The sequence below is a fragment of the Pinus tabuliformis genome, chromosome 1_2, assembly GCF_031772625.1.
Source record: "Pinus tabuliformis cultivar Carrire ecotype Pingquan chromosome 1_2, CPIR1, whole genome shotgun sequence".
NCBI lineage: Eukaryota > Viridiplantae > Streptophyta > Pinopsida > Pinales > Pinaceae > Pinus > Pinus tabuliformis.
In genome coordinates, this window is record NC_142298.1 from 715,059,602 (window position 1) to 715,073,479 (window position 13,878).

At 41.0% G+C, this 13,878-nt stretch overlaps 1 pseudogene across 1 annotated transcript in view; it reads right to left on the reverse strand.

Annotated features, from left to right (window-relative positions):
* LOC149207737 (dynamin-related protein 3A-like) overlaps positions 1 to 13,878 on the reverse strand; it is a 409,797-nt pseudogene that overhangs the window by 148,866 nt on the left and 247,053 nt on the right. Inside the window, exons 9-10 of the transcript XR_016252705.1 lie at positions 12,458 to 12,567; positions 12,156 to 12,248 (exon numbers count right to left, since the gene is read on the reverse strand). The product of XR_016252705.1 is annotated as a dynamin-related protein 3A-like (transcript). The remainder of the gene's footprint in view (positions 1 to 12,155; positions 12,249 to 12,457; positions 12,568 to 13,878) is intronic.

A 13,878-nucleotide genomic window follows, 5' to 3' on the forward strand; every position in this document is an offset into this window, starting at 1 on the left:
CTTAAGGGTGGATAGGAACAACTTCAACTTCTGGTCATAAGGGGTATAATCATAAGTTTTGCAGATGACAGCAAACTCGAACAAGAAGGTATCAAGGTATTCTGAGGCTAAGACATGGAAGTGAGGAAGGGCAAAGGGGCTTATGTTTTTCATCCTAGCATCTCCATTAGTCTCTCTAATGGGAAAAGCACCTTCATTTATGTTTTCAGCCATGTTGTAAGTGTGTGGAAGGGTTTCTTCTTCTTCTTCCCCAATAGGCTCTTCAAAGATCTCTGGTTGTTCACCTAATGGGGCCTCTAGCTCCCCTGCAGTCAGAGAGGGAAGTTGATAGCCGCCAAAGAAGAAGGAAGATTGACTGTCTGATAGTGTGGGGGTTTTTGGCAAAAATTTCCCTAAATTGTCTCTACTCCTATGAGGCATGAAAGAGATTTTCTCTTTTTTTTGTCTTTTTCAGAATCACTTGCAAAACAGAAAGAAAGCAGAAATTGCAACTATTTACTAAATGAAAAACATAAACAAAAGAAGAAATTACATCCACCTAGGCACCTCCCCAGCAACGATGCCAAAAAGTGATGAGCCTCAGTATTGCAGCAAGGATGTTGCAACTCCTAGGGCTACCAACTTTACTTTATCAACCCGGGGTTTTGTACAAACTTGGAGGTGACAGTGCTATATGCACAACAGATGCAACATTCTACTCATGTCACTTCTCAACTAGGGCGATAGACCACTAGGGTTTCAAACCAATCTTCTATTGACTAGAAGGAGTCTGACTACTGACAGTGAATGTAAAGCTAGTTCTAATACAGGAAAGTAAATGCTTGTCTATTTAGGAAATGAAAGTTACTAAATGGAAAATGCCATGAATCATCTAGCTAGGAAATGACACAAATTACTTGTAGAAAAGAACTAAGCTAACCTTGCATTTTATCATCTAGCTATTTGGACTAATTGGACATGGGAAGTTGTTCTATCATCTTATGATTCATATATGCATGCACTAACTATCTCATGTTGCATTTGCAGAAAAAGAGTCTTTTAATTTCTAAATTCAGAAATGTAAATGCTATGTTATGTTATCTAATCTTGCAAGGGGAAAAAGGCATGGGAGAGCTGGTCTTAGGTGGCACTTATAGGCATGGAATCCAAGATGAGGGCCTAATCTATACTCAGACTAGCATTTCTGATCAAAACAGGGTCAAACAAGCTGCTACAAGAGATCATGTAGTTGCTACAAGAACTGCTATAGGATGTCCTAGTTTGCTACAGGATGTCCTAGTTTTCTACAGGAAATTAGCTGAAAGCTTTAGGAGGGAAAGAATAGTGGAATAAGGTGTTGGAGAGATGTATGACAATGAGAGAAGGTGTAAGGAAGGTGCACATTACCCAAGGCTAAGCCCAACACTCCAGGGAGGTTGGATTTGCCCAAGGTGGTTGTTCACGGTGGTTGCAAAATAGAGATTCGAACTATGGGCTGGTATGCCTTGGCAGAAGGTGGAGAAGACTTAGGTGAAGCTGGTTGGATGAGTTCCTCCCTGCAGATCAACAATCCCTACAACAAAACCTGTTTTCCTCTTCATCTATGCATCACTATATACCAACATGGAAAAGATGAGTTGAATTTTGAGAAAGCTGATCTATCTATTGCTAATGGCTAGATCTATGGAATGGAATGCCTTCTAAGCTATGGAAAACTTAAGAAACAAAATAACAATTGCAGGTGCTTCCAAGAAATCATAAACAATGATCTATTTAAGCATGGAACCTAATCTATGTAATGACCAAAAGACAAACTTTGTTTTTGGGGCTATTAGAGTGGGGCCCTCTAATCATGATCCCACAAGGGAGATGAGGAAGAGGCCACTGTCACAAGATTTTCTGAAGCACTTTCCTGCACTACTACACAATGTTCTACTTCTTCAAACTAAATGGAAACAAGATTAAGCAATCATTCAAATACTTGTTAAGCTAAACAAAACATAAATAATTTCAGCAGCTAACTATCATCTTAATCTAAGAATACAGATACAAAAAGAGGAACTTTTGTTGCTAGGGTTGGGCCCTAACCCAAGAGCTTTAGTCCTCTGAGTCAACTCAGTGCTGGATCAAGGACGAATTTCTCATTATCATCAAAATGTCAAATATAACATAGCAAATAACAGTCACAATGTTTCAGCTCAAATTGCCTCTAAGATACATCAAAAAATCCAATCCTAATGAGTCCCTTGGCTCTCTTATTTATACAAACTGATCAACAGCTTCCTAAAAAATAGGGTGACTTGGCTCCCTAACTTGAGAGTAACTTGTCTTTGAATGTCACTGGCTTGGCTTCCAATGAACTCGGCTTGCTTGGCTGCTAGTATCTCCAAGCTGATGAGATATGGGGGAGGAATCTTCAAATGACTTGAGCAGTAAAGGAGGCAGACCAATCTCCCAAAACCTCTCTTGCTTGTCCACCTCGAGTTCCTGCACTTAAATTAGCCCAAAATTGCTCCAATTCCTGCATTTAATACATATTAAGCCACATGACATAGCAACTCACCTTTACCCTTCTCACTAAGCAAAATATAACAAAATATGTAAATAAATGTGAGAAAGGTCAATTTTAATAAGCTGGAGAGTGGCATTGTGACCCATATAGTTTACCTATTGATGAGTCTCATCAAGTAGTCTCCCTCTTAATGCCAGCTTCTCTAAAATAGTCATTGAACTCATTTGATTCATATTCGGTTCCATTATCGATCCTCAATATTTTGATGTTCTTCCCAGTTTGATTTTCGACCAAGGCTTTGAAAGAACAGAACCATGAGAATACCTCGTCCTCCTTCTTCAAGAAATATATCCAAGTTTTTCGAGAGAAATCATCCACAAAGATAGAATAATATAAATATCCTCCCAAATATGTCACGAACATCATACCAGATAGATCAAAATCAACCAATTGCAAAATGTCAGTAGTCTTGCTATCACTTGAGGGGAATGGTCCCTTTGTATGTTTTCCTTCGGCACATCCCTGACAGACACCTTCATGTTCCACTTTAATTTCGGGCACACTTATCACCATCTTCCTCACATCAGGTAGAGCCTTATAATGAAGATGAGCAAACCTCCGGTGACATAATTCGGATTGAAGAGATGTGTCGCAAAACATAGCTCCCAATTGGCTTCCTCTAACTTGATATAGGATATCAACCTTGAATCCAAGAGTAAATGCTTCTTTGAAATTTCTTTTCCAAACACGTACCTTTCCATCAATGAATGCCACCTTGAATCATTTGTCTTCCATTGCCAAGATAGATAGAGGGTTTTTCTTTAGATCAAGTACATATAGTATTTCTTGTAGATGAATGGTGTTACCTTTATTCAATTGAAGAGTAACATTCCCAACTCCCTTCACGGGATAGGTGGCATTCTCCCCAAGAATGATCTCCAAATTTGTATCCTTTTCTATCAGATTTAAAAGAGCTTTCTTATTCCCAGTGAAGTTCCTTGAGGAACCACTTTCAATCAACCAATTTCCAGGGTATTTGGTGGAGATGCAGTAGAGGGGGCAAATATAAGATAAAAAATATTTTTTCTTGTTATCTACAACATTAGATTCATCATTCCTGGAGTTTCTTGATATTTTGGGAGGTCGACCATTTCCATGTTGAGTAGCGGGAGCATTCCTTTTTCCTTTGTTGTTGAATCTGTCATTCCTTTGATTGTTGTTGCCCCTGAAATTGTTGTGGTTGTTGTTGTCATCATCCCGAGGTGTATCCCTTCTATTAGGACACTCCCTAGCATAGTGGCCAAACCTGTTACAAATGAAGCATCTTCCCTTCCTTCCATCTTTGAATCCCAGTCTTCCTTGACATTGCTTCTTTGAACCTGCATTGTTCTTCTTTTTAGCATGAGCGGAGAATGCAGTAGGTTCATTCCTATTTGAAGGCATGTCTCTCTCCATCATCCTTGTTTCTTCTTGAGTACATCTAGTCAACAATTCATCAAAACTTGGAATCCTATTATTGTTGAGGATAACAGTGTTGAACACATGCTATTCACGAGGGAGACCTCCAAGGGCAAAAAGAGTGAGCTCCCTATCAGAAATAACTTCTCCAATTGAAAGAAGACCATTTTTTTTATCTCAATAATCCTCATGAAGTAGGATTGGATATCTTCACCTTTTCCCTTCTTTATGTCCTTCAACCCGTCCTTGAGGAAGAGAACTTGGTTTGCATTGCTAACTTTGAACATGCTAACCAACCTGTCATACATCTCCTTGGATGTGTTCAAATCAGAGATGTATGCAACCAAATGCTTGTTAATAGAATCCCTAATGATCTTCTTAGCTTTGACTTCACCTTTCTTGTACTTTGTCTTTGCGGCAACCGGTGGATTTGGAGGAGGTTCAGTGATCTTTCCCTGCACATAATCCATAACATCCTACTCTTCCAAAGTCAAATCAAGAGACATCTTCCATGCATGATAATCAGACTTATCATTGAGCTTGTCAACAAGGCTTGAAGTAAGATGTGGAGGCCACTGACTCTTTTCCTTGTACAACAGATCAGTGATTTCTCTTTTCACTCTTGCTTGGGCATTGTCTTCACCTCCACTCTAATACCATGTTAATTTTAGATAACAATGGTATGTTCTATGCATAAAAGCAATTTACTTCAATTTTTCTTATTAGCCCAATATCAATTTCCAGATTAGCAATCACATTAACATGACAGTAAATGCAGATAGAACATAAATAAAAACAGTAGAAGACAAGAGGACACAAGATGTGGCGCATGCCAGGGACAAACCCCAATGTGGGGAAACCCTTTGATCAATTCTTCTTATTATTCTTCAAAAGTTCAGCAGAGAGAGTACAATATACAAAATTCACTTGCCCAATCAAAGTCAAATATGTCCAATCAAACTACAGTCACAGGAAGCCCTAACCAGAAAGTCAACGTTGGTCAACGTGGCAGAATTTCTCCTCCAAATCAGCTTGGTCAAACCCAATCAACCTGGACTCCAACAGCAATCCAAAATAGTCCCAAAAATATTAGTCAAACTCGGTCAATGCAGAGTCAAACTTGCGGTCAACTTTCCTATGGTCAACGTTGGTCAAACAACTCAAAATGCCTTGATTTTTGTGCCCAAAAATGTGGCCTACCCAAACATAATATTCCCCGAGAAAAACGCAGTCAAACTCAATCAACTGCTGCCCAGTCAACGCTGGTCAAACCCTCTTGCAATTCGGTCAACGCCCAAAACAAAAAATTGCAAATTGTCCTCGCACGTGTGAAGAGAGAGGCTGCCCAAAAGTGCGTACACCCAATCAGATGAGAGAGAGAGATGTGTGAGTGATGAGTGTCCAAAATGAAGTAGATGCTCCTATTTATATGCAACGTTGAGGATGAATAGATATGTTTGTTGGGCTTATGACCCTACATTAGATTGTTGGCCAACCTTGACAATTTGTCCATAAACGAAATAAATTCATAATTCCATTTGTACATGTCAGAATGAGATGATCTTTAAATCAATCCTACACCTCTCGAAAAGAGGAATCCAATAAAAATATCAGCTTCATCATATGAGCTGTCCAAGGTGGAGTTTGGCCCTAGTTGCGAAATTTAACACTTATCCTCCTGACAAGGCTAGAAAGAGATGAATCGACAAGCAACCGACCTACATGGGAGAGGATTCGATGGAGAGGCAATGGGGGGAGAAGAGCCTCGAGGGAAATATAAGGAGATCAAAGGAGACGAAGAAGGGAGAGGAAGGAATGATACACAATGGTGGAGCGAGATTGAAAATTTAGGGAATCTGAGCAACTATTTTTGGAGTTTTGGGCACGGGGCTAGAAGACTTCGTCTTCGGAGTCTTCTAGGTTTGGGAACCAAAAAGGTTGATCCCAGATTGGCAGGGAGGAATTAGTCAGTTTGGTAGCAAAGATAGAGGACTCAGAGCCAAGGTAACCATGGATCGAGATCAAACGAGAGAAACAGATATGTAGTTGTATGTATATTGATAGAATTCACATGAAATTTGTTTATCTGGCTAAACTGAAATATCAGACCCTACAATAAAATTATCTCCAAGTGGAAAAATAATTAAAAAAGGTTGTGGAATTTCCCAAGAAGAAAATAAATTAAAAGGTCAAAGAATCTCCATGATTCAAGCAAGAAAGGTCCCACAAGAAATTCATTGGGCCAAAATAAAATAATTTCTCAATGAAAATTGAATTTTTGGTCCAAGTTATTTTGAAGGAGAATTTTTCGAGGAGAAAATTTATAAAATATTTTTATGGTCCAAAATTTCTCCGGGATAAAAGATTGGACCAGCCCAACTCATCTATCAAGGAAAACGAATTCCTCCTCTGCATCATGGTTGGAGAGTGGGAGTATTCATCCCACTGTGGACTTGATAAAAGTTTCTTGGTTTACTATTGTTTCAAGTTGATTCTTCTATGATTTTTCTTCTTAGCTCTTGCCTATAAATTGTGCTTTCAAAATATTAATTTTACAAGTACAATTTGGTGATCACAATACTACTCTATCAATCCACTTGAGGGACATACGAAACTGTGAAGGGAGGCCTAGGCTCTAGTGTCTTCATCCCGCCCTTAGTTCTATTAAGAATATATACTATTGTGTGTTGATTCGGGTAGGCATTAGATGTGCTCTAGCCATGAAAATTGGTGGAGAGGCTAAAGCACATGAGATCTCCAAGACTCAGAAATGGTTTGGAGAGACTGTACCCGGTTTGGGAGATATTAAAATAATTAATATTTTTAATGGAGTTCCTAAGTCTAAACTTAGGAAAAATAAAATATTAATGGGTATTAATATAAAACTCGGTTAAAAGGTTCCAAAAGTCATGGATCAAGCCAAATCTATCTTAGTCATTGATTAGAGATTTAATCTCGGTCGTTGAAGGACCAACAGGAAAATTATTAGAGGATGTTTGTGGGTCAGTTGGAAAATACACCAGAATGATTAGTCATTCATTTTGCTAGAGCGGGTTTGCTAAGCAAAAGTGAATCAGTCATCAGCAGCGAGGGGTAGTGAGCACTAGACAGAGAGGCACAGATAGTACTGAGAGACCAGCGTAGAAGCGGGGAGAGCAAGAGCAGCAGCCAATTCAGGCGACGTAGAGCCCAACAGAGAGCGCAGAGGCCAGAGGCCAGAGGGACTACGTCATCCACGCAAAGGTTGTTGGGGTGACGTAGAGGCTGTTGGAGTGACGTAGAGGGTCCCAGAGGCGGTTGCGTAGTGCCTCAGAGGGCTAACGCAGGTCAGTTAGAGGCTGACGCGGAGGCCAAAAGGGCCAACGTTGAGCTTCAAAGTCACCGGAGAGGGTTTCATGGGACAAGGTTTCTAAATACTTGTTTCCAAATATAGAGATATTGTTGTCGTGTATTTTTCTCTGCCGGGTGAACCGATTAGGCACCCAATTGTACTCAAGGAAATACTGCATAATAATAAACACTCTAAATAGCTGCACCAATTTTCCCGCATTGAGGTTTTCCAGGGACATTTGACCAAAAATAACGATGTCACTTGTGTGCTTGTTTTCTTTCAGTTGTTGATCTGTACATGTTGTGACTGTATTGTGTTTATTTCGATGTTTGAATGTATTAAATAACTTGCTCGAATTTAAACAAGTAGAAGAAATAAACCAGTAGAATACAGATTAATTTTCTAACGGATAGACTTAGAAAATTCAACATGGTATCAGAGCGTGGTTACAGATCACAGGAAAGCTAAAGACACCAGCTGAAGCAAAGCATTTGCAGCAGAAGCAATTGTCCCGAGTGACAGAAGTTGTCCCTAGCAGAAAGTAGCAGAGAAGGATTGACACAAAGGGACTACGTCATCAGTTCGAGCCGAGAGGAGGGTCAGCGCAAAGGCAGAGAGAGGCAGATCTGATCTACGCAGTACCCGGTCATCTTTCTCAACCAGGAAGGATCGACGTTGTGGCCAAGAGGTGCAGATTCAGCCAGTGTCGAGATTGCACAGAGCCTAGAGGCTCAGTTCTTTAGCTACTGGGGCATAGGAAGTTGTGGGCAGTTTGCAAGGAGTGAAGTTGGTGGGGTACTGTGGTTAGAACCGTACCTAACCGGGCAAAACCAAGGTAGAGGGAGTTGTTGCCAAGGCAGATTTCTAGCCAAGGAATTCGGATCAGTGTTGCAGTTGCACAGACGATCGGAGAGGAGCAACTTGACAGTTGGCAGAAGGATTTCCAGGAGGGAAATTAGGACTTAGAGGGAGTCCAGAAGAGAACTTCCAGGCGGGAAGTAGAGAGACTTAGCGAGAGTCGAAAGGAGTACTTCCAGAGGGAAGTAGAGACACTTAGCAGGAGTCAAAAGGAGAACTTTCAGAGGGAAGTAGAGAGACTCGGAGGAATCAAAAGAAGAGCAAAGAGATGGTCGTGAACGGGCTGAGAGATTAGGACAGGTTGGACAGAGCATCCAACTTTGTGGTCTGGAAAGCCAACATTTTGTCCATTCTAAATAGACATCATATCAACGGCTTCGCCTTGAGAGTAATGGCTATCCTAGTTGACCCGGTAGCTAATGAAAGGTACAACAAGGCAATGGCTAAGGCAAAGTGCATCATCCTTGATGGGGTCAAGGATCATGTGGTCCAACATATTGCCGAGAAGGAAACGACAAAGGACATGTGGGACACTTTGAAGACATTGTACCAGCATACTTCTATGTAGAGGAAAATGCTCCTTGAAAAACAGCTAAGGTCATACCAGATGCAGAAGGGGAGCAGATAGATCTCTTCCTCGGTCGATTGAAGAAGATCCGAGACCAACTAACTTCCATAGGGCTATGCTGGATCAAGAGTTGATGGTGAGGACCGCACTTAACGCAGTCTCCAAGGAGTGGGAGACATTTGTCCAAAGCATACTGAGCAGGGCGAGTCTTCCAAATTGGGAAGAACTATGGGCAGCTCTTCGTGAAGAAGAGATCATACAGCGGACTAAGACGGGGATTAGCAGCAAAGGGGTCAAGATCAAGAAGGAAGAGGAAGAGGATGCAACTCTGGAATCTGCAAGAAAGCAGGAGAAGAGGAAGAAGAAGGACCTCTCCAAGGCCAAGTGCTTCCATTGGGGGGAACTGGGTCACTATGCGAACTAGTGTCCGAGGAAGAAGAGTAAGGGAGAGGTTTCTGACTCGAAGGCAGTGCCAACGAAGGCGGAGAAAGAAGTCGAGGAGGATGAGAATTGTGCCATGAGTGCTCATGTGCCACTAGAGATGTGGGGAGACATCGAGCTGTAGTCAAGAGGACTACAGGCGATGAGGGGCAAGATCCTTGAGGTACCCAACCTCTTGGATTATACCTTGCTACAGGAGCCCCGAAGAGGAGTAGCAAGACTGGCAGATGTCAGTAGAAACGGATGCAGATGAAGGGACAGAGAGTGCTACAGTGCAAGAGTCCCTGGGCAGCTCGAGGCTAGCCGGCAATAGTGCGAGAGGCACGGGAGTGTCACACCAGTGTAGGATGGCACAGAGAGGTGTGCAACGGTGCAAGATGCAGGGAGTTGTTGTAGTAACACAGAGGTCAAAATCAGAAGCACTTGTTAGTGGCAGAGAGGGCTTGAGCATCGGGAGTGTTTCTAGCCTGACAGGGATGTCAAAATTTGGGTGGATCAGTTACTTACTTCTCAGTTACAATGCAGTAGCAATTAGCAGTAGCACGATGCAGCATGATGAGAGGGGATTGCAGTGCTGGGAGGATGGACTAGCAGCAGCACGGATGCAGAGGGAGTTGTCATACGGATGCAGTAGTGGCAGTGGCAGGGCCATGGGCAGCAGTGCAGGATGCAACAGTGTAGAGAACGTTGGGCGGGGAGGCCTAGCATTAGCACAGATACCAGTGGTGGATAATCAGGGTGATGTTCAATGTGGAGTATTACTAGAGCACAGTGTTCGCTAAGAGGGAGTGTTGATTTGGGGTAGCATCGAATGTGCTCTAGCCATGAACATTGGTGGAGAGGCTAAAGCACATGAGATCTCCGAGACCTAGAAATGGTTTGGACAGATTGTACCCGGTTTGGGAGATATTAAAATAAATTATATTTTTAATGGAGTTCCTAAGTCTAAACTTAGGAAAAATAAAATATTAATGGGTATTAACATCAAAAATCATGGATCAAGCCAAATCTAATCTTAGTCATTGATTAGAGAATTAATCTCGACTGTTGAAGGACGAACAGGAAAAGTATAAGAGGCTTGAGGGTCAGTTAGAGAATACACCAGAGTGATCAGTCATTCATTTTGCTAGAGCGGGGTTGCTAAGCAAAAGTGAATTAGTGATCAGCAGCGAGGGGCAGTGAGTACTAAACAGAGAGGCAGAGACAGTACTGAGAGACCAGCGCAGAAGCAAGGAGAGCGAGAGCAGCAGCCAGTTCAAGCCACGCAAAGCCCAACAGAGACATCGCAGAGGCTGCTGGAGTGACGCAACGGGTCCCAGAGGCTGCGCAGTGCCTTAGAGGGCTGACGCAGGTCAATAGAAGGCTGACGCAGGGCCAACGCTGAGCTTCAGAGTCACCAGAGAGGATTTCGTGGGATAGGTTTTCTGAATACCTGTTTCCAAATATAGAGGTATCGCTGTCGTGTATTTTTCTCTATCAGGTGAGCCAGTTAGGCACCCAGTTGTACTCAAGGAAATACTACATAATAATAAACCCTCATAATAGCTACAATTGTTTTCCCTTATTGGGTTTTTCCGGGGACATTTGACCAAAAATAACAGTGTCATTTGTGTGCTTGTTTTCTTTCAGCTGTTGATCTGTAGATGTTGTGACTGTATTGTGTTTATTTCGGTGTTTAAATGTATTAAATAACTTGTTCGAATTTAAACAAGTAGAATAAATAAACCAACAAAATACAGATTAATTTTCTAACGGATAGACTTAGAAAATTCAACATTGTGTCGGACAAGCCCTCTAATGGAAATCTTCAACCTTAGTTTGGGATACTGGTGGCACTATTGGTATAGTAGTCAGGGCATATTGAATGAGTAGGTCCTCCTACTAAAGCCAAATCCCCTGTAGGTTAGTCTAGACTAGTTTGAACAGGATGGTTTCACCTCCAACGCCTCACCCATCCAATCCTAAAGGAAGAGTTGACAAAGAGAGGTTTGTGATCACAACCCCACCTATTGCCATTGAACATCGGCACTGGTCTTCATATCCTTCCATCACCCTTATCTCATTTCAGTCAGTAGGATTACTTGTCGTATTTCCTTTCTCCATAATGTTCAAGCTTTAGAGACCTACAGGTAAGCCCCCTTCAAAGCCAAAAGACAGCAGGCCTAAAGAGGCAAGGTAGGTCGAGTTGACAATTCCTGATCTACCCAATTTCCACTCGGATTGTGCAGCGTGGTTTGTAGCTTTCAATGCAGAATTCACAGAGGTAACACCACTCTTCAAACATCTAAAATCCATGTTTATTTTTCCATTTTGTTTATGTTGCTAAGCTTTCTCATACTCCCGCTACATACAACATACACAATAAGCTTACTATCACATAAGAAAAACCCCCCTTGGTTAGGATTCCATTTACGCTGGCCAAAAGTGCAGAGGACAGTTGGTGAGGCAACCGTGGCCAACCTCCTAGTTTGAGAAGGCTAGTGCCCTATCTTTGGGGCTTTGATATAAAGGGGCTAATTTGTGTGGTAACAGGCAGGAACTTCCAATTTTTTATTTTTCATATGTCCTCTCTTAACTCTCTTATTAACTATTTCCTTTCTAATTTTCAGTTGCTATTTGTGGGGTCTACCCATGCATAGTTTAAAAAGAATCAAGAAACAGTTTTTATAGTACAAACTCAGCATTTATGGATTTGAATCTGCCCAGAAACATCCAGGAAACAGTTCTGAAAATCTTCCTGATTCTTGTGCAGAAGATTTTTCCCATATGGAAAGCAAAACCCAAGTCAGAAGTTTTGTCTTCCAGAGCCAGAAAGCCAAACGGTGATATACATATAGAAATTGTGAGTGATTGTACTTAGTAAAATTTCAACTTGAGTTTTAGACATTGCTGCAGTGACAAAACTATGCATGTCATATCAACAATTGCAGCCAACCTGGGAACTTAAAGTCAAAATGATCTAAATTATAAAGGCCACCCTTATAAGAAAGAAGAGAATATAGTTTTACCTCGGGAACGAACAAAGCATTTTTTGGGCCAGTAGCATTTTGAATAGCCATTCGGATATCTTCATCAGTGATATCATCACAAGGATCAACTTCCTGTTACAAGATCATAGAATCCTGTATATCTTATAATGAAATATGAGTTCTGCTGTAGAAGCTATAGGAATCATTAAGTGACTTGAGAAAATGAACACAAATTCAGAAGAATCTAAAATGGAAACCATGTAGAAAGAAAAATCCCAAGCTCCCTACATTTGTTTGTTTAAGAAAGATTATCAATGAAACTTGTAAGTTAATTTGGGCACCTCTAAGCACTTAACAAAAATAGACTGAAATATATAATGAATCCTTGCTCCTCCATACAACTCTGCTGTTGCCATCTCTTCACTTTTACCATCCACAATTGAATTAAATGCTGCAGAATTCAAACAGAAAGTATATTAACTATACTCCTAGGTATACTTGAGATCACAAACTTTAACTGTATCACAGCATGAGTGCATAAACACATATCTATTCTGTTATATATATAAAATCATTAAAACCCTTGAAAAAATAAACATCTCATGAGTCATATCTAGGATATTAGTAACGAGTTGTTGATAGAACATCATTAGTAAACTATTAATAGCTACGTTACCAGGATATGGATGCTGCAGATTCTTAGAAAATCTTGAATACAAAATGTTTGAACATTAAAATCTGTATATCAAAAATAGTAAAAATACAGAACAAACTACAAATCAGAGGAACATACTACTGCTTATTTAGGGAATCGGGGAGGTCCAGTTATATTTTTTTTTGGTAAACAAAAATTAGATATCTTTAAATCTTTCCCTCTTCAGGATGGAAGTATTTTGACCCTTTCTACATCTCCCACCCTAGCTGGAGGCCTTTGGGAGGATCACCTTATTGCTGCAAAATCTAGCAGGCCTTGTACAGGGGTACCCTACAAGGCAAGTACTAGACCAAGTAACAACAATGAGATTGTAACACACTGTCACCACAGCTAGTGCCCCCTGCTCTTTATGGATTTTCACCAATGGGAGGAGTCCCAGTATAGAGGTCACACCTATAATAGGTATTCTAAGATTAGAGGTTTGAGGTGACACGACAGGCTTTTAAGGAATAACACAACTTAGGCACAAGGTTCAAGCAATGGAGAAAAGGCAATTTGTTTCCCTTTGATAAGCCGAAGTAGGGCACGCTTGACCTAGTGTTTGATTGATATGTTGTAAGTTGGAATGACCTAAGGTCAAGGTGCCAAGAAAAGATTTCTCACAATGTAGTTTAAAAAGGTAATGGCAGATCAAACCTACAAAAAGCCCTCAAGTTGACGATTAACCTAACTGGAGTTTCTCTTAGGGAAAAATAGCTAGGGCAAGAGAAATTATGGAGGAAAATGGAGAGATTAGCCACCACAAGCAAAATGATTTTCAGGCAACCCCTTGACCCTTGATGCTGAATCCTTCCCAAACACTAGAATTCCTCCTGTTGACCACTACCGGTCAACTACTCATGCAGTACACCCCCTTTTCTTGGCAAAAGGGGGTAGCATCTGATCGACGTGTCCGTGCCATCCTGCAGTCATCAGCAGCTTAATCATTTTAATTGTAAACCTAGTCTGCATGTATGAATTGTAAATAATCTTAGCAGATATGAGTCGTTTATGTAAAATTGCCTAGGTGGACCTAACTTTCTAGTGGTAATCTACGTCCCGGAAGGT